At 45.1% G+C, this 21,799-nt stretch overlaps 1 protein-coding gene across 2 annotated transcripts in view; it reads left to right on the forward strand.

Annotated features, from left to right (window-relative positions):
- PTPRF (protein tyrosine phosphatase receptor type F) overlaps positions 1 to 21,799 on the forward strand; it is a 1,415,717-nt gene that overhangs the window by 271,374 nt on the left and 1,122,544 nt on the right. Inside the window, exon 2 of one of the 2 annotated variants that reach the window (XM_068239458.1) lies at positions 6,147 to 6,305. The exons of the other annotated variant lie outside the window; for it this stretch is intronic. The gene's annotated coding sequence lies outside the window, so the exon portion shown is untranslated. The remainder of the gene's footprint in view (positions 1 to 6,146; positions 6,306 to 21,799) is intronic. 2 annotated transcript variants of the gene reach the window in all.

Below are 21,799 nucleotides of genomic sequence, written 5' to 3' on the forward strand. Positions count from 1 at the left end.
CCACAGAATACGCACTTCTCTCCTACTTAGGTTCTTCGTTACGTCTGTAAATTTGTATACAGGGAACTCAGGATTAAAGAAGCTCTCTAAGCATTAAATTTGCATTTATTTTATATGTATGTGTATTCCGAATCATCAAGTGTATTTTGCAGTATTGCTAGTATTTAGCTGAGTTTATTTTCTCTTCCTATAATCACCCGTACAGTTTAAATGTTAGCGTACTTATACTTAAGTGTGTATAAAATAACATATCAATAATGCAGTGTACTCGTATTTTTTATTTTACACTGTAGGCTGTTATGCTATGCTTATACTGATGGTAAACAAGCTGCAGTCTGTGCAGATCGCTGCTTCATAAATGTGTCTTGAAGCGATCTCCACCGACTTAAAGTAAACATGAGGTGCAAATAAACTGATGAGATAAGCAGTTCTATCTAGCCTCCTTTTCCTAAAAATAACTTTGTTTTAGATATCCCAATCCCACAGTTTTATTTTATTTCTAGTTTTTACCCTTTCATTGTCTCTGCTCAATGACAAATGCATTGAAGTATGACAGAGTTAAGATCTATGAACTATTGACCTCTCAGAAGCCATTTTCTGGCAGAAAAGTGTTTTATGGCTGGTAATTCTTTATCAGTGAGGGTTACACTATAGACTGAGACTGTCACTTGCATACCTGACTTTTAACTCTTTCAGGAAGAGAAGAAAAAAAAAAAGGAACACAGCATAGTTATTTGTGTGCTTGGTACTGTACATACACGTCTATCTCATCATGTCACATGTCACCGTGTATCCTTTAAGGTGGCCATATATTATTCAATCTGCTACCAGAATGACAATTTTATAGATCCCTCTCTGATCAACTCTGATCAGAGCGGGATTTATTGCCTGCCCACACACTGCACACCGATCACCAATAGATTTTCATGATGAATCATCCTGATTCCGCTGCCACCCCCCAAACGTTTATGTGTTGTCCCCCGTGCCAGAAGTAAGTGTTGAAGGCTCACCTGCCCACTGGCATGACTCCTGGCCTCCTCCTGGGTTCAGCGTTATCACTAGTGCCTGTACCATTTGACAACAGCACGTGTAATCACATCACTACATGTACCAGTGTCACGTGGTACAGTCACTTGCGCTGTCAATTGAAAAAGACCCCGTGCACTGGAGAAGGCGGGGATTAGTGCCAATGTGACAGGTGAACTTTCAACACAGCACATGGGTCCTCGTGGGGAGTCATCTCATACACTTACATATCACACATATTATATACACTTATGATTGAACCCTTGCGATTGAGATTTTCTACCAGGACCGATCACTCCTTTTGAGTGATTTACACCGGAAATAACTCAAAAGATCGATTGGGCTGCCTTGTTGGAGCACTGATTTTTCCTCAGATTAGATAAAATTATCGGATCGGAAAGTCGATCGGTCCGCAAAATGTGAGTATTGTATGGGTAACCTTACTCTATTGGATTGAGGTAGAGCTGACACTTTACAGGGTATATAGTCATTTAAGTGTCTGCCCCTGAGCGGAGCTCACAGTCTAACTCCAACCATAGTTGCCCCTATCATATACTGAAGCCATTGGGGTTTTTTTGAGGGGGGGGGGGTGACCAGTTTACTTATCTGAAATGCAATAAATTATAAAAGGGATCATTATTTTAAAATAAATAAAAATACGTTGAGGCGCTGAATTTAACTATTTAAATCTACTCGGGCTGCAACAGTATTCAAGGGGTTTACTCTCATCCCCGCCTGGAAAATATGGAAAAAGATTTGTAGACACCGGCGCCCTAAATACTTTACAAATAAAGTACTTTAATAAAATGGCAATATAAAACACGATAAAATTACCAATTGGCGTAATGACATTTCATGCACACATACATACAGATCGCAACTGCCATTCATTACCCATTAATCTCATTAATCTCCTCTGAAGGCAATCCACCTGTCTAACAATAGTGCACTATTGGGTCATTTGTAGGGAATTTTCATAAGATAAAATGAGCAGCATACTCTCATAGACGTTTTTGCTGCGCTTTTTAGATACGCTGCTTTAGTATCTAAAAAGCGCAGCAAAAACGCAGCAAAAACGTCTATGAGAGTATGCTGCTCATTTTATCTTATGAAAATTCCCTACAAATGACCCAATAGTGCACTATTGTTAGACAGGTGGATTGCCTTCAGAGGAGATTAATGAGATTAATGGGTAATGAATGGCAGTTGCGATCTGTATGTATGTGTGCATGAAATGTCATTACGCCAATTGGTAATTTTATTGCGGATCATTATTTTAGTTATAAAAGAAGGACTGTGATCATGTGATCGTATCCATCAATATACTATAGAAATTTGGCGATTTATTATTAATGACTGAAATGCATTGCCATACATAAGGAACCTGTCGGTATATTAAAATGGTCTTCCAGCCCACATAAGCATAGACATGAGAATCTGGGGCATTCTGTTCCCTTGCAAGAACATTTAAAGGAAGGAAAAAAAAACACTTTTTTCTTATTCACTTTTTAAAATCTGATTCCAAGTCTTATTTCATAAAAGGGTGAATAGATGAATACATGAAATAGAGACATGAGGAAAAATGGGCACCAGGTGATACTTTTAGTAGAATATTGGTATGATTACTGATATTCTACTATCCTCAATCAAGCTCTATACCCTAATTCTCACACTAACTCTTCCTTATGTATGCCTAATACTAACCTCCCCACACCTTCTCCTAACTCTAACCTCCCCCACCTACTCCTAACACTAACCTCACTGGCAAACGGAGGGGGCTATTCTGTCTGGAACACCCCCCCTGCACTGAGCTGTATATTCAGCCAGGGAACCGAGCCATAATATAAACAGGCTCTTTCTCCCTCCCTTCTTACTTCTAATGCCTCCCTCCAGCTAATAGAATGAGAGAGGCAGCCGAGCTTCCCCCACAAGAAGACAAGAAGATGCAGCCTGCAGTGAGAGAAGGTTGATTCTGGAGTCCCGGACTCTCCACAGCACAGAAGTGTCTGACATGATGCAATTAGAGGGCAGGCAAGCTGGTAAATATGCACAGCATGATGCAGAGCTTGCCTGGACCCAGGGTCCGTGGGCAAACATCTGTCTGGTCTCTCCCCATTGTTATAATGACTGCATGTGTGGATAAGGTGTGGATAACAAGCTGAAAAGTTTTTGACAGTCCCTAGACTCCAGGAGGGCTTCTTTCTGACTTGTGTGGGAGACTGTCAGGGACAGGAGTCCGATTACAGGCAAGTAACCTGTCTGATGTGGGACTGCAATACAGTTGAGCTCTCTGCTCCATCTCAGGCTATTCTCAATTTCTCCACTCCTCTCTCTGGGCTAGTGCACGCCAAAATGACAATAGCAATCGCTAGCAATTTGTGAGTGTGATTTTGTGAAGTGATTTTCAGAGCGATTTTTGAATGAATCGCTCAAAAACATGCTACATGCAGTATACGTACGATTTTGAAAAAGTCACAACGCTGCTGTGAGAACACCGTCATAGGGTAACATTAAATTGAAAAATGCTCAGAAGCACTCTTGGTGTGCACCAGCCTCCTTCATTCACCTTTGTTTCCCTCTTTCCCTAGTGCTGGCTGTTTCTTCTTGTCATACATGAAAGCTAAATAAAAGTGCAATTCTGGTGAGGCAAAATATTTTTTAGTATTTATATAGCGCCGCCATCTTCCGCAGATGCAAATATCCCTGCATCATATGGGTATCAATTGCGCTATGTGACACTATGTGGCATATTCCACTGAATTGTCCAAATAAAGTCTATCTCCCGTTCCTTTCTCGGGGAGTTGTTCCGGCGCTGTCCCCCGTTCAAATTTGCTGCTACCAGAAGCCCTCAGAAACACTCGTGTCCTGAGTACTTCCAAAGATAGGCAGCTCCGTAATACGCCAGCGCACTTTTGTGCATGGGCAGTACGGAGCCACCTGTATTCGGAAGCACTCGAGGACATAAGTGCTTCTGGACCTTTCAGGAATCCCCCCCTTAAAAATCCTGCGTTTGCCCCTGAACCTCCCCATCTATGCCTAACACTAACCTCACATTCTCTACTCCTAACACTAACCTGCCACTCTACTCCTAACACTAACCTGCCACTCTCTACTCCTAACACTAACCTCCCACTCTCTACTCCTAACACTAACCTCCCACTCTCCACTCCTAACACTAACCTCCCACTCTCTACTCCTAACACTAACCTCCACTCTCTACTCCTAACACTAACCTCCCACTCTCTACTCCTAACACTAACCTCACATTCTCTACTCCTAACACTAACCTGCCACTCTACTCCTAACACTAACCTGCCACTCTCTACTCCTAACACTAACCTCCCACTCTCCACTCCTAACACTAACCTCCCACTCTCTACTCCTAACACTAACCTCACATTCTCTACTCCTAACACTAACCTGCCACTCTACTCCTAACACTAACCTGCCACTCTCTACTCCTAACACTAACCTCCCACTCTCCACTCCTAACACTAACCTCCCACTCTCTACTCCTAACACTAACCTCCACTCTCTACTCCTAACACTAACCTCCCACTCTCTACTCCTAACGCTAACCTCCCACTCTCTACTCCTAACACTAACCTCCCACTCTCTACTCCTAACACTAACCTCCCACTCTCTACTCCTAACACTAACCTCCACTCTCTACTCCTAACACTAACCTCCCACTCTCTACTCCTAACACTAACCTCACATTCTCTACTCCTAACACTAACCTGCCACTCTACTCCTAACACTAACCTCCCACTCTCTACTCCTAACACTAACCTCCACTCTCTACTCCTAACACTAACCTCCCACTCTCTACTCCTAACACTAACCTCACATTCTCTACTCCTAACACTAACCTGCCACTCTACTCCTAACACTAACCTGCCACTCTCTACTCCTAACACTAACCTCCCACTCTCCACTCCTAACACTAACCTCCCACTCTCTACTCCTAACACTAACCTCCACTCTCTACTCCTAACACTAACCTCCCACTCTCTACTCCTAACGCTAACCTCCCACTCTCTACTCCTAACACTAACCTCCCACTCTCTACTCCTAACACTAACCTCCCCTCTCTTCTACCTAACACTAACCTCCCTCACCTACTATTAACACTATCCTACCTGCACCTACTCCTAACACTAACCTCGCCTCTTAATGATCTCTGGTACACTTTAAAGGAATACTGTAGGGGGGTCGGGGGAAAATGAGTTGAACTTACCCGGGGCTTCTATTGGTCCCCCGCAGACATCCTGTGCCCGCGGAGCCACTCACCGATGCTTGGTGAGTGGCTGCACAGGCCCAGTATGGTCCAGGAGTGTACTGCACAGGCCCAGTATGGTCTGTGTCTGCGCAGTACACTCCTGCTGATATCAGTGGGAGCGAGGACTCGGCAACACAGGCGCAGTGGTTTTCAGACTTTAAAGTCTGAAATTCCAGTGAACCGAAGGCGGGGCCGGAGCATCGGTGAGTGGCTGCGCGGACACAGGATGTCTGCGGGGGACCATTAGAAGCCCCGGATAAGTTCAACTCATTTTTCCCCGACCCCCCCCCTACAGTATTCCTTTAACACTAACCTCCCCCCTCAAACTATTAACACTAACTTCCCACTATGTACTCCTAACACTAACCTTCCTGCACCTACTCCTAACGCTAACCTACCACTATGTACTCTTAACACTAACCTTCCACTATGTACAGTACTCCTAACACTAACCTCTCACTATCTCCTCCTAACACTAACCTCCCCCCTCCTACTCCTTCCAGGAAGTGCTGTTGTGAAGAATAAAAACTGAGCATCCCACGTGAGAAGATGGAGAAAAGTAATGTTTACTGCATTCTAATCTTGGAGTAATGTATGTCATAAAAATATGTGTACATGTGTTTTAAATGTTACATTTTTTGGGGGCGATAGTAGTCCTTTAAGGGCAAGTATCACTTTTGCGGAAGCCCTTCACATAGACATAGGTCTGTGTGAAGGGCTAGTTGATCACCTCTATATTGCAATACCCTGTGTGCTGATTTGCTGTTAATATAGCAAATAATGGATCTATGCTGCTTAAAGGAGGAGTCCTTTAATATTCTTTTTTTTTTCTTCACAGAGCAAAGGCCAAGCTATTAAAAATAGAGCGACAGGGAGAGAGAGAATAGATTGTGTGCGCTGCTGGTTATGTATCCCGGCCTTCCCTGCACATGGATACACAGTGATTAACCTCCTGCTCGGGGATTCAAGCTGAAAAACAAAGATAAACTGCATTCAGGTGAGCTATGATCTTCTGGAAGTGGCAGGCAGGCAATCTTCCCTGACAAGATTTATGACTCTGTGCGCCTGGCTGGGAGCAGGCGCTGCAAAAACAAAATACATTTAGCACAAGAGCCACTCGGATTGGTGCAGCCTGTCCAGAAAGGTCAGAACTGGGGCAGATGTATGAGGAAGGCTACTGTGACTGTGACAAGAGCAGAATGAGAGAGGGACAAGATAACGGCTTTCTTGGAATGCTGGGAGATTGGCCCATTTAAACGGCTAATTGCAAAAATTGCAGAAATGAAAGTTTCATGGTAATCTGAGACCACTGCCTATTCGTGCTATCTCCTCCTAGGTGTGAGGAACAGGCCGGCAGCCGCCACACGTCATCCAGCTCTCATTAGTGATGAAGCCTCCCAGCAAAATGTGCGCTTGGCGTCAGTCCCACGGATCGCTCATTGTGCAGAAAAATATCTGCACCGTATTTAAAGGTGAATCCTTCACTTCCTCACAGAGTGGCCTGTTTTTTCAGTAAGGCCACATATACACATTAGACCATAGTCTTTTGAAAATGAAAGATCACAGACCAATCTTACCACCCTTCATGTAGTATAAGAGCCATACTATACACAGTCTTTTCTATGGAGCTGAACTCCCCATCAGAAAAAAAATCTTTGCAAGATGCTACACACAGGTGCTGTACAGACACAAAAGATCAGTATCTGCAAAAGATCTGTTCCTGCCAAAAATCCATTCCTGCAAATTGCAATGATAGTCTATGAGATCTGCAGATCATCATACACACATGATTTAACTGACATTCATCTGCAGATCAGATCCACTAGGATGGATTTTCAGATCTGCGGATGACTGCTTGATCTGCAGATGAATGTCAGTTAAATCATGTGTGTATGATGATCTGCAGATCTCATAGACTATCATTGCAATTTGCAGGAATGGATTTTTGTCAGGAACAGATCTTTTGCAGATACTGATCTTTTGTGTCTGTACAGCATCTCTGTGTGCAGCATCTTGCAAAGATTTTTTTCTGATGTGGAGTTCAGCTCCATAGAAAAGACTGTGTAGAGTATGGCTCTCATACTACATGAAGGGTGGTAAGATTGGTCTGTGATCTTTCATTTTCCAAAGACCATAGTCTGATGTGTGTATGAGCCTTTAAGGCTGGACATGGCCAACCTTATTGAGCTTCTCTGGCTGTCTCACCCACATATGTGAAATAAAGGCGCCAGGAAATTTGGGTGTGGGGATATAGCGGATAGTAGAATATCAGTAACATTTACAGATAATCGACTATTTTAGAGTGTTAATTTTCATTAGTAAAATATATAATAAATATTACCGATATTTCACTACACAAAGAGCACTCCCCCCTACAATGTTTTACCCTACACCTCACCTAAAAAACCTCCCTTCCTGCTAACTAACCTTAACTGACCCACATCTCCCCCTGGCGCAGTCCTACTTCTTGATGCCTAACCGTATCCACCTCCCCCCACCCCTCCACACCATCCCCGGTGCAGACCATCTTCCTGATGCTGAACCTTAACTCCCCCCTGTGCAAACCACCTTCCTGATTCCTAATCCTAAACCCCAACCCCCCCCCCCCCCCCCCCCCACCACCACAAATCCCCTTCCTGACACCTAACCTTAAACCCCTCCCCCTGCAAACCCCCTTTTTGATGCTGAACCTTACGTGTCTCCCCAATGCAAAATAACGAAAAATACCGGAGTTACTACAAAAACCATAATATTAACAATACATTTTACCAGGCACCCATATTTCTGCATGGGCACCTGGTTGCCGTTAATTAAGGCAGGGAACTCACTTGACTATTTTCGTACGTGTTTTCTGCACAGAACTCATGTTAATTAATGGGCTAGTTACGGCACTTAGGGCTTGATTCACTAAACTGTGATAATTGATATCACGGTCGCGCTAGGGTTTTGCGCTCGTTATAAGGCGCATAACTTTTTTTGCGAATTTTCGCACAGAAACTTGGCCGCTTTTGCATGAAAATTCACAATTGTGCGCAAAAAACGTTACGCACATTATAACAAGCGCAAAACGCGACCGTGATATCAGTTATCACGGTTTAGTGAATCAAGACATTCTGCATCATGTTTCTGCCCATCTTGTCAGTTTTTTGTATCAATTACATTACCTGCAATGCGCGCGTTTTCCTGCATAGAAACACAGTTGGTGTGCAGAAAATGTACGCAGAGGAAACCGTGCAGAAACCTGAAAGACAAGTGTGTCTCCTGCCTTACATCAGTGCCCACATTTCTGTTTAGCACAGGCACCCACATTTTTATCTCTCTCCTCACCTTTCTCCTCACCTGTTTCTTTCCTCATCACTGAGCGCAGAATGATGCCTGGTCTGACATTCTGCTCCTGCATATCTGTCCCGTCCTCTGCACAAATGCAAAGGTGGGGGAGTGAGTGCCTAGGGGGAGGGGGCAGACTAAGCGCATGTCACAGAGAACCAGGAAGAGGTAGCTAGTCCTGTGTCTATTAGGCTACATTTCAACTGCTGACAGCATTTAATCATATGCAAATTTGGATACGAAACCACAGCGTTATTAAAATCAATAGGCTGCTTCTAATTTGCATGTGGGGGGAAAAAAACAGTGCATGCTGCATTTTTTCAGACATCGCACCTGAATCCCCAATGGGATTTGATTTGGCATCAGCACGGGTGCCTTGACTGTTTTGGGAACGGTTGCGGCACCCTAGTGGTCTCTGGGGTTTGCAAATATTAGCGAGTGAAGTATCATCCTTTACTGATTACCTGAAAGATGTATGGAGTTGAGGTATTCTTAGGCTACATTCACAGTGTTGCATTGTGGCATAATGTCGCATTTTGACATGCCTTACTGCACTGCAGTACACCACCTATGTGACAATCATAGTGCAGCAGGTGCATTGTGGTATAATGGAGAGCGGCATGGTAATGCACTGCATGCTGTGTGTTGCTGCAAAATGTGCACTTTAATGGTTACAGCGTATTTTTTACTTACTGTATGCTTCACTGTATGTGACGCAATGGCCTCAATTCTGGTAGGGTTATCAAACAAATTACTTCATGTGAGGTAATTTACCTCATGAGGTAATGACATTTAGCAATCCTGGTAGGTTTTAGTCATGTTTTACCTCATGAGGTAAATTATGAGGTAATTCATGAGGTAATTTGCATTAATTTTACCAAAAATAGCTATTCTCATGGAAATTAGGGGGCATGCTGGCACATAATTTACCGATTAGTTTAAGGCTCCCTGCACACTGCAAATCCGTTTCCGATTTGCAATTCCGATTTTCCCTGAATGCAATCACAAGAAAAATAGAGGAAAAAACACAGCATGCAGTAACGATTAAAAACTGCATGCTTACCGCTGAAATACCTCACGTTTTGCCTCACTTTATGCATTTACCTCAGGTTTTACCTCACGTTTTACTTCATGTTCGTAAATGGGGAAAAATCTTTCAGAATTGCTAAAAAAAGAGGAAAATACCTCATGAGGTATTTTACCTACAAAAAATATTTACCTTACATAGCTACCAGAATTGAGGCCATGTGTGAATATCCCTCTATGCCAGTGATGGCAAACCTTGGCACTCCAAATGTGGTGGAACTATAAGTCCCATGAGGCATGATGGGATTTGTAGTTTTGTCACAGCTGGAGTGCCAAGGTTAGCCATCACTGCTCTATGCCATTTTGGTGATCCATAGCATTCCTACTGTGACAAGGAACGCAACCCATTGCTGCCCACTGTGAATGTTTTACTAGCTTAAGTCTGCCTTTACTTTCCTGTTCATTCGTGACACAGTATCGCTGCATTGTCCTGTACTTGTAGTCACTGCATGCAGGGGAGCCTCTAGGCATAGGCAGTACAGGCCATTGCCTGGAGTGCCATTGGTCCTGGGGGCGCCATGTTGCTGGATTAAGCCAGGCCCCCTTTATGAAGCCACGCCCCTAAGCCCCACCCCCACAGGTGTTCTATTACTTGTTTCTGCTGCATCTGCTTAGCGTAAGTTGCAGGCAACTGCCACTGTGTCCCTCTGGGCCTTGTACATCCTCCCCCCCCTTTGTGCCCCCTAATGTTCCTTCTGTGCCTCTATTCTGTCTCCTTGTGCCTCCTTCAGTCCCTTGTGCCATGTCTGACCCCCTGTTTGTCCTTCTGTCTCCCTTTATGCCTCCATGTGCCACTTTTAGTCCCCTTGTGCCACCTCTGCCTCCTTCTGTCCACCTATGCCTCCTTCTGTTCTCATGTGCCTCCTTCTGTCACCATGTGCCTCTTCAGTCCCCATGTGCCACCTCTGTCCCCTGCGCCTCCTTCTGTGCCCCTTTGTGCCTTCTTCTGTCTCCCTGTGGCTCTGTCTGTCCCCCTCTGCCTCCTGTCTCCCTGTGCCTCCTTACATCCCCCTCTGCCTTCTTCTGTCACCCTTTTGTGGCTACTTCTGTCCCCCTTTGTGCATCCTTCTGTTTCCCTTTGTGCCTCCTACTGTTTCCCTGTGCCTCCTTCTGCCTCTTTTGCTTTTTTCTGTCCCCCATCGTGCCTCCTTCTTTTCCCTGTGTGCCTCCTTTAGTCCCCCTGTGTCTCCTTCTTTCCTCCTGTGCCTCCTTTTGTCCCCCTTTGTGCCTCAATCTGTCCCCCATTGTGCCTCCGGTCTGCCCCACTTTGTGCCTCCTTCTGTCCCTGTGTGCCTCCTTCAGTCCCCCTGTGCCTCCTTCTGGCCCTCATGTAATTTTTTGTGCCTCCTTCTGGCCCTCATGTCATTTGTTGTGCCTCCTTCTGGCCCTCATGCCTTCTTCTGTCCCCTTGTACCGCCCACTGCCCCTTTGTGTACCTCCTTCAGTCCTCCTGTGCCTCCTTCTGTCCTCCTTTGTGTCTCATTCTGTCCCCCATTGTGCCTCCTTTTGTTGCCCATTGTGCATCCTTTTGTCCCCTGTGTACCTCCTTCTGTTCCCTTGTGCCTCCTTCTGTACTCCTTTGTGACTTCTTCTGACCCTCATGCCTCCTTCTGTCCCCCAGTGCCTCCCTATGTCGCCCTGTGTGCCTTATTCAGTCCCCCTGTGCCTCCTTCTGTCCCCCTTTTTGCCTCATGAAAGTGGAGCCCTGCCTATGTGTATTTTTCTGGTGAAACGCTGCCGCAATAAGTGTCATTTCTGATGAAACTCTGCCACATTATGATTATTTTTCTGGTGAAACATTGCCGCATTATGATTATTTTCTGGTGAAACGCTGCTGCAATACGATTATTTTCTGGATAAACGCTTCCGCAGTACGTGTATTTTCTGGTGAAACACTGCCGCATTACAATTATTTTCATGGGGGGGGGGGTTAGGGGAGGCGCCACAGGTTTTCTCGCCTGGAGTGACAAAATGGCTAGAGGCGCCCCTAACTGCATGGAATTGCCATTTAGGTTTGCACTAATTTGGAGGATGTTAGCCTTGCCCTTAGGCCCAGTGCACACCAAAACCACTAGCAGATCCGCAAAACGCTAGAGGTTTTTGAAGCAGATTTCAGAGCGATTCTAGCATGTTTAGAGAGGTTTTCTAAACATGCCTAGCGTTTTCTGGAGCGTTTTTATGTAGCAGATTTCATATATTGTTACAGTAAAGCTGTTACTGGACAGCTTCTGTAACAAAACGCCTGGAAAACCGCTCTGATCTAGCGCAAAAATGCTGCAGGACCCACGTTTGCGGTTTGCTAAAAACCTCAAACAGCTGGTGTGCACCATCCCATGATTGAGATACATTAGCCAAGCGTTTTCACAGGCGGAAGCGGTTTGCGAAACGCTTCAAAAACCGCTCCGTGTGCACCAGGCCTTACTTTGTGTCAGATTTTATACAGGGTCACTTTAACAGCAGCAAACAGGTGGTAACCATTTTGGCATTGGGACTCACTAGGTAAAGGAGAGTGGGTGAGAGGATCTCCCTGGGGTTATTCTACCTGTTTTAAAGGAGACAACCTCAGAGATAGATTAAGATGGGGCCTTAGGGCCTGTACACACTGCTGCGATTTTAAAATCGCAAGCCTTCATGAGAATAGAAAAAGCACATCGCACCAGTGTGTACAGGTCTTCACGATTTTCATTATTTTTCAAAAGACCTTGCGATTAAAAAGCGCATGCGATTTGAAAAACGCAGCGCAAGCGCAGCAGTGTGTACAGGCCCCAAGGCAAATTTGTGGATTTGGGGCCCCCTTGTGGTCCTTTTGGTAAGCTGAAGTGGGCAGAGATCAGAGAAGGTAGGAGGCGGCCCCTTGACACCCACTAGGCCTTAAGCACCTGCCTAGTTTGTCTGGTGGATGATTCTGCTCTGCACAACCTTTCATGCTAATGTTAGTCATGATAATTTTGCTGGAATGTCTACTTGTTGAAAACAGAATTAGGCATTTGTTTGGTGTAATTTATTTAATGCATGAATTTACTGTATATTATATGAAAGGTATGCAATAGACTACTATTGTATCAATAATTGAATCTACTTTATAAATGTTGTATCTTATAAAATATTATTCATGTTTTTAAAGTGTAGATAAAGTAAAAGTTATAATTTTTATACTTATCCAACAGGGTCTCCATTACATACACTTTGCCTGAAATTAATTTATTTTACTGTTCCATTAATATTAAGACCCTGTTTTTCCTTAAAGGAATACTTAAAGAAAACCTAAACTGAAAATTAAAAGTAAAAATAAGCATACACAAGTCATACTTACCTTTCATGTAGTCTACTCCTCAATCTTTTTCTCCTCTCCCGCGTCCTGCTTGTTCACTGTGATCAAGGGAATTCTCCGTCCTTCATTTTGAAAATGGCCATTACCCCATAACAGCTTTCTGTTCAGCACACTGTTAAATTGTAACATCGTCCATTTGAGCCATAGGGAAACATGGACATTACCGGGCACATCAGATGTCCACTCAGCTATAACTGACAGCAACTGATATATAACTGACAGCAACTAATATATTTCAGTTCTGACAAAATGTTGTCAGAACTGGAAGGAATTATTGTCAGAAGAAAATGGTGAGCTGCTGAGAGGAACTGATGCCAAGGTAACTATGTAATGTTCATTTGAAGTTACCCCATGGGCTTGATTCACAAAAGAGTGCTAACTGTTAGCACGGCCGTTTTCGCGCGAATTTTTGCATTGCGCGTGATCGCGAATTTTCGCTCGAAACGATAATGTTTTCGCGCGCAAACGCAAATTTTACCGCAAAATCGATATCGTTTTCGCGCAAAAATTCAACGGCCGTGCTAACAGTTAGCACTCTTTTGTGAATCAAGTCCCATGTGTTTATTTTAAATAATTTTACTCAGTACAGGTTCCCTTTAAGCCTGGCATAAAAAAAAAATCAGTTTTACTCACCTGGGGCTTCTCCCAGCCCCCTGCAGCCGTCCTGTGCCCTCGCAGTCACTTGTGGATCCTCCTGTCCACTGCCGCCAGCTAGTATCCTTTTCAGCTGACAGGCTCACTGCGCCTGCGCAAGCTTGTCTCCTGCTCTGCATTCTTGTCCGCAATGGCGTCCTGTGCAGGCACAGGATGCTATTGTGGACAGGAACGCAAACAAGGCTATGCGTGGCCAGGCCTGTAGGTGTAGTGAAACTAGCTAGCAGTGGGGGACCGGAGGATCCGCGAGTGACCAGGAAGGCTGCAGGGGGCTGGTAGAAGCCCCAGGTGAGTAAAACTGATTTTTTTTAAACCAGGCTTAGGTATCCCTTTAAAGCAAACCTGAGACCAACCTCGGGTGAAAAATTAAATACTTACCCAAGGAGAGGGAGGCCTTTGGATTCTGAAGGTGGCCACTAATGGTCCAATTTCTAGCGAAAAATCGTACGAGCGATCAGAAATTCTGATCAGATTGGTTGTAAATAATCTCAGTTGATGGGCACAATCGATAATGAACGATTATAAAAACAATCGTCTATTTGAATTTTCGTCTAACCAAAATTTGGATTTTCTTGTTGGTCGTGATAGATCGGAAGCAATGATTGCTTAGTTGATGGTGTAGTGAGCGATTTTCCGTCCGATCAGAATTTCTGATCGCTCGAACGATTTTTCACTAGAAATTGTACAGTTAGTGACCACCTTGGCCACACCATTCTCCGGATCTCACCTGCAACCCTTGGAAAATTGGGGCCACATGCTCTTCTGGCATAAGTGCGGTCAAGCTGCGCCAGTGTGAGTATGGCCACGCCTGTGCATTAGCACTGAGCAGCTTATGATCGATCAGCTCTGGCTTACTGTGCAGGCTTGGCCATGCTCACAATGGCGCAGTATGGCCAGTCTGAAGAGAATTTCAGCCCTGGTGTCTCTTTCTAACAAACCCTCAAATTATTTCTGGGGGGGATTTAGCGCTCGGCAACGGAAGGGCGATGCGGTAAGCCTCTGTAGCAGTTCTGTCCAACTTCATGGGTAGAGGTGTTTCTAGCACCAGCCATTTCAGATGGAGGGGTCAGAGCATCAACGTCCTGGCTTTGGGGGGCAGAGCCAAGTGCAAACAAAAGGTGGGCCTGACATCTGGCCTGCGGACTGCCATTTAGACAGCTGTGCACTACTGGTTCCAGAGGCTGCCCTCTTCTTAGGTATGTGTGTATTTTTGTACCTGAAGGTCGCCTTAGGTACACTTTAAGGCTGGGAGCACAGATATCAGAATCACATGCATTTTTCTGCATAGTGGAGTTAGTCTATGGGCCCATGAAAATCGCATTGGTGTGACTTCAAATGCGACTTTAAGTGCATTTTAAGAACGCAACTAGAACATGCAACTAGTTCTTTTTTCCAGCATGCTGTATGCGAATCGCATGCGATTTGCATACAATGCTTTCCTATGGAGCCGCAAAGGCATGTTTTGTATGCGTTTTTTTGAAGTCCTATCATTCCTGTGAGCATTTAGTTTGCATGGTTTTGATTGGGCAGGCTGAGTTTGAGGTTTTTGCACTGATGTGACAACTGCTGCTGTTGGGACTTGTCTTGCATGCAGAGCTCTCGCTGCAGCCGCAGTTATTCCTGGGAACGGTACTCAGCACATGGGCTGCTGACATTCATTCCTCCGATGATCCCTGCGGTTGTCATGGTGACCCCGAGCTATAGGATCCGTTCTGTCAACTTCATAAGCCGTTTCAGTGAATGACGTTTTCTGGGCTCGGTGCTGCGATGGGCGAGGCCTTCAGATCTCTCTGGGCTCGGAATTGTTTTAAGATTATTTTTATTCCTGGCGCTGGAATGAGTGATGATATGTGTTACTCTAAAAAGCAGCAATCACTGTCAGAGCAGGAATGTGACGCAGGTGTGTTGCTATCAGTAATTAGCACTCATTCAGAATGGCTGGAGGGTCCGTGACAATCTTCTATTGAGAGATCTGACACCTCACCTTAGGATTCGCTGTTTTGTGTGCGTATACTTCCTCTTCCTCTTGTGATACATAAAAATAGGTAGATTGAGTGGTAAATAGATGGATGAACAATATACATTCTAAAAGGTAAACATTCTGTCAGTAGTACATCCCCTCAATATGCATTGCACCATATCCAACAAGCACAAAAAATGAGGGTTTACAATGCGCACAGTATAATGCATTAAGACATAACTTTTAATACAATAAAGTGTACCTGAGATGGATTAAAGTAAAGCATTTACCGTATATACTCGAGTATAAGCCAAGTTTTTGGGCCCAAAAAAGTTGCCCAAAAGTGTGCACCCCCCTTTCGCTATAGGCACAAACGAGCTAAGTGGTGAGTGATGTGCATGTATATCTTCATGCAGATCTTCAGTGTACGCTGTGTGCTGCCTCTCGTCCCCCCCTTCCCCCAGAGCGGAGTGGTATGTATACTGTGACCGCGGGTACGCTGGCTGTGAGAGTGCAGCATATAGTGAGTTGAGTCCCGGCTACACTGCGCTCACCTGCTGGCTGCTGCCCGGGTCTTGGCATGTCCTGGCTTCTCCCGTGGTGTCTCTCTGTCCGCACACACTGCTTTCCCCTATTCTGTCAGATGCTCAGGACAGAGCGTCACCAGGATTCCCCTCACTAACTTCTGGAAGCGCGTACCGGTAAACCAAGAAGCAATGCTGGGGTGGACACTTGGGGGGCATCTACAATAAAACGTGGTGGGCAGCAAAATCTGCTCTGGCGCCTCCCCCCCCCAGAGCGGAGCGGTATGTATCCTGTGACTGAGGATACGCTAATTGCAGCATGTAGTGAGCTAAGTCCCAGCTGCACTGCGCTCACCTGCTGGCTGCTGCCCGGGCCTTGGCATGTCCTGTTTTCTCCTGCTGTGTCTCTCTGCCCGCATGTGCCGATCTTCCCCATTCTGTCAGATGCACCAGGAATCCCATCTTCAACTTCCTGACCGATAAGCAAAGGAGCAATACAGTGCTCTGCTTATGTCAGGGGACACTTGGAGGGTACATCTAGAACAAATACTGCTGGTGGGCGTCACATGGCCATCAAAATCTGCTATGGCCATCTAAATCTGCTATGACCAGCAGCAAAGCCTAGCAACCAATGGTGAAGGCTGACATCCCTGTATGTCAGGGGCACAGATAGCCACACTTCCTCCTACTTAATAACTGAATTAAAGAGGCACTCAAACAAAATAAAATAGGATGTAGTAAATTATTCAGGATGCCCACTTTACGTTATGTTAATTTTTCTGGATTCAGCATAAAAAAACACTTCCTATATCTATATATATTGCTGTATATTTGTATGTAATCCCGTCACCCCACTGAGTCTTAGCCTAGGCTGTTTATTATGCAAAATTTCCTCCATCCCTCCCTTAACAGAAAATTATGTGTTTGTTATGCTGAATTTCTCCCTCCTTACCCCCACAGAGAATTATGAGAGACTGGCTTTATCACTCAGCTGATAAACATCCTGAAGAGATCATTTGTAAGTTTATTGGCCTTTAATATAGTTGTTAAAGCTCATCAGTAGCTACTGTATTTCCTACCCTTGGCTTATACTCGGGTCAAACTTTTTTGTGTATTTTTGGGGGCAAAAGTTGGGGGGTCGGCTTATACTCAAGTATATACGGTATACTTACCTGACTTTTCCTTCAGGCCATGGGCTCCCAGGCCGTCTCCCCAGACTGCTCAGATCATCCGTTGGCTGTCCCAGTACATTCGCTCAGTCGCACCTTGTCGCGCATGCCCTCCTGTGCTCCTTTTTGTGTTCTCATGGCCTGGTCGCGCACGTACCTATAGACTGTGACTGAGCTAATGTGCCAGGAGGACCACGGACGATCCGAGCAGCCTGGGGAGATGGCATGAGAGCCCATGGCCTGAAGAGGGCTGGAGGATGCCCCAGGTAAGTATAAATGCTTTACTTTAATCCGTCTCCGGTTTCCTTCAAAGGGAACCTGAGGTGAAAGTGGTATGGAGGCTGCCATATTTATTTTCTTGTAAACAACACCAATTCCCTGGCAGTCCTGTTGATCTTCTGGCATACATAATTGGGCTTGATTCACAAAGCGGTGCTAACTGTTAGCACGCCTGTGAAAACCCCCTTAGCACGTCTAAACCAGCTTTTCGCGCATAAAACTTTATGCGCGTAAAACTTTACGCGCGTAAAACTTTACGCGCACACTGCACAGAGCGCAGGGCGCACCGCGCGAAGTGCCCATTAAAGCCTATGGGACTTAGCGCGCATAAAACTTTGCGCGCGTAAAACTTTGCGCGCGCAAAGTTAGCGCGTGATCTGATTGAGAAATCCGGTGCTAACCTACTTAGCACCCTGGTTAGCACGTCTAAAGACTTTAGACGTGCTAAGTAGGTTAGCACCGCTTTGTGAATCAAGCCCATAGTGTCTGAGTCAAAACCCTGGAACAAGCATCTGAGTCATAGTACCTGATTTGTATGTGCTTGTTCAGGGTCTATGGCTAAAAGTATTAGAGACACGGGAACTGGTATTGTTTAAAAGCAGCCTCCATATCCCTCTTACCTCGGGTTCCCTTTAAGCATAGAATCCACATATAGAAGTACATAAAAACTCACAATACATCATAACAGCATCAAGTGCAGCCTGACTCGTGTTTTGCAACCACTTTAAATTAGTGCTGGGAACCACAACTTACTGGATGTTTGGTTCACAAAACTAAAGTGAAAATGTCATGTTTGAGTGGCTACAATAACATTACTGTATCACTCCTGATGCTGCCAGCCTGAACATACAGATTTAGTTATTATGCAGCAAGAAACTTCTAAGGTGCTGAGTAAGAAAAAAAAACAGCATGCAGGCCCCCCTCTCAAGCTATCTCAACTAGCTTTCCCAGGCGTTGAAGCTGGTAACACGCAGTAACACTGAAGCTGGTGGTGGGTCACCCACCAGTCTGTTTACCAGCACCCTGTGCCTGTAAGCATTGGCCAGTTAGTTTGCAAAGGAAGAAACCCCCCATTCCCTTTGTGGATACCTGGTTAGGGGGAGGTGAATTTATGTTGCCACAAAATGCCTATTTCCTGGCTGTCATGCTATTTTACAAGAATACTAGTTCTTGCTCACCTGGTTAACTAGATACCCGATTTACCTGGAGAAGGGGCATTTGTCTCTCCATTCTCAGAGAGTGCGAGTTAATGGAGCAGTAGCCAGAAGTAAAGGTTGAAGACACAATATGTACATGGACACTAAGCACAGGAAGAAGAAGCTGTCATTGATGAAGTGTGGTACGCATTCTATGTGCTGGGGGTCTGTCAGCTGTCACAGAGCCGGAGAGGAAGGGAGCATTCACTGGCCTATGCCCATACAGGCATTTACTTCTTTCTGGGGTTCCACTTTAAGTGGAAAAAACAGTGACTAGGTTTTTGTAATGTTCATTAATAATGAACTCAGCAGATCTATCGTTACATTACAGCAGTTTACCTTCTGGCTCTCCGATGTTAAATGATACAACCCGATCTCCGGAGCATGATGGATGAAACCTAACAGACTCTCCTCTGTTCCTCCCTCTTGTTCAAGGCCGGAATTTTATAAATGGATTATCAGGAAATACGACCAGATTCATTATACTCGGTATGTCAGAACAGAACCAGGTCAAGAATAAGTAATTTCATCTTAATGTCCCAGATACCAAGACCTCACAGTTCCTGGTCTTCTTCAGCTTACTGTTTAAAGGGAAACTGTACTGACTTCCATACCATTGTATATTTATTTCTCTCTATTTTTGTATATTGAGGACCCATTCTCACTATGCTGAGTATTTTAGCACAGCACAGTGTGGATGTGCAGCGCAACACCAGTGCACTGCTGCATGACTTTTTGTGGACAGCGCACATGATGATGCTGCCACAATAGTTTTCTGTGAGAAATCATAGTATTTGTGTGTTTTTGTAAATTTTATGGGACACGGGCATTTTGTTTGCTTTTTTTGGGGGGGGGGTATTTTATTAAAAAAATGCATAGCTTTCCTTACTAAACCTTGTTATCCCCATTATTATTATTGATAGACTTTATTTATCAAGCGCTAACTTATTACGCAGCACTGTACTATAGGTCGGAGAGCCGGGCAGAGGCGAGAGAGGCTCCAGCCTCAGGGCACAGTGTAGGAGGGGGCGCACAACTCACTCAGCTATAATTCCCCTATTGTGTTTGAAGCAGAGAGAATAAGAAAATGGGATACATGGCAGATTAAGGTTTTGGGGGCCCTGGGGCTCTTCTTAGTCTAATACCAATCAGTGTGTGATGGTTGGGTGGGAGGGATGGAGGGGCGCACTTTGATGTCTCAGCCTTGGGTGGTGGAGGACCTTGTCCCGGCTCTGTCGGGGAGACATTACAGCATTAAGCAACGTTTCACAGAAACATTACAGTGTTATGCAATGGTACACAAAATAGTGATGTAAACAATGTAGGTATAAGTATAGCAGACAAATAACTGTGTCCATATGGTGGTGGAGAAGAAGGGCCTGCCAAATAGGCTTACAATTCAAGAGATATGGAGAGGGAAACATATGGTGGTGGTGGTGGTGGTGGTGGTGGTGGTGGTGGTGGTGGTGGGGGGGGTTCTATAGTGTAGGAGCTGTGAGTGAGCTAGTGATGCAAGGGGTGGACATCTGTAGAGAATTGGAAGAGTAAAGAGAGATAGTTTGGGAGTATCTCTGGAAAAGCACCAAGATGTACGAAGGGGAGGAATGGTGGATGGATTTGTATGCAAGAACTATATTGCTGATACCATTTAGCAAAAGGGCACCATGCCAATATGCTGAACCTTTCTGGGCAGCGCTAACTTACATGGGGTGGGAGGGGGTAGAGGGATATGTATTTGTTACTATCAAAATTAAAGATGTCATTGGGAGATCTATAGAGAAGATGATCTGCAGAAGAACAGTTATCCTCGGCTCAGAAAGATGTGACCCAGCAAACAGGAGCACCCTTGCCAAAAGTGATGATCTTGCTTATCATCACATGTCTAAATATGTGCCGTTATTTTCAACAGTCAGCTGATCTCCACTTTATTAATATTCCCTATGGAGTACTTTTGCAAGGCACTGCATCCGATTTGGCAAAGGTTTTTTTAGTTGGGGAACGTATAGTTAAGCTTTCAGGTTCTATAAGGGCCACACATCAGCAAGTGTGGGTGTATCAGTAAGCCGCATGGAGTGGGAAGAAATGAATGACAAAGCTCTGCCCATTGTCCAGAAGTGTCGTGTGTTTTGGGCTTGTGCTTGTAAGTACCGTAATAACGTCTACTTCAAGCCAACAATGTTGTTCTTGGCAGTTGCATCAGAGTAGGTTAAAGAGACTCTGTAACATCAAAAACCTCCCCTGGGGGGTACTCACCTCGGGTAGGGGAAGCCTCCGGATCCTAATGAGGCTTCCCACGCCGTCCTCTGTCCCACGGGGGTCTCGCTGCAGCCCTCCGAACAGCCGGCGACAGACCCGACTGTAGCTTCAATATTTACCTTTGCTGGCTCCAGCGGGGGCGCTGTGGCTGCTTTCGGCACGGAAATAGACGGAAATACCCGATCTCCGTCGGGTCCGCTCTACTGCGCAGGCGCCGGAAACTTGCGCCTGCGCAGTAGAGCAGACCCGACGGCGATCGGGTATTTCCGCCTACTTCGGAGCCGACAGCCGTCAGAGCGCCTGCGCAGGAGCCAGGAAGGTAAATATTGACGTCACCGCTGCACGGAGGGCTGCAGCGAGACCCCTGAGGGATGGAGGACGGCGTGGGAAGCCTCATTAGGATCCGGAGGCTTTCCCCACCCGAGGTGAGTGCCCCCCAGGGGACGTTTTGTCGTTACAGTTCATCTTTAAGGCGAAACTCGAAAAATTAGAGTATTGTGCAAAAGTTTATTTATATTAGTCATTCAACTTAAAAAGGTGAAACTAATATATGAAATAGACTCATAACATCCAAAGTGAGATATTTTAAACCTTTATTTGTTATAATTTTGATGATTATGGCTTACAGCTTATGAAAATTCCAAAATCAAAATCTCAGAATTTAGAATATGGTGAAAAAAGTTCAATATTCTAGGCTCAAAGTGTCAGA

Source organism: Hyperolius riggenbachi, chromosome 6, assembly GCF_040937935.1.
Source record: "Hyperolius riggenbachi isolate aHypRig1 chromosome 6, aHypRig1.pri, whole genome shotgun sequence".
NCBI classification, from domain to species: Eukaryota; Metazoa; Chordata; class Amphibia; order Anura; family Hyperoliidae; genus Hyperolius; species Hyperolius riggenbachi.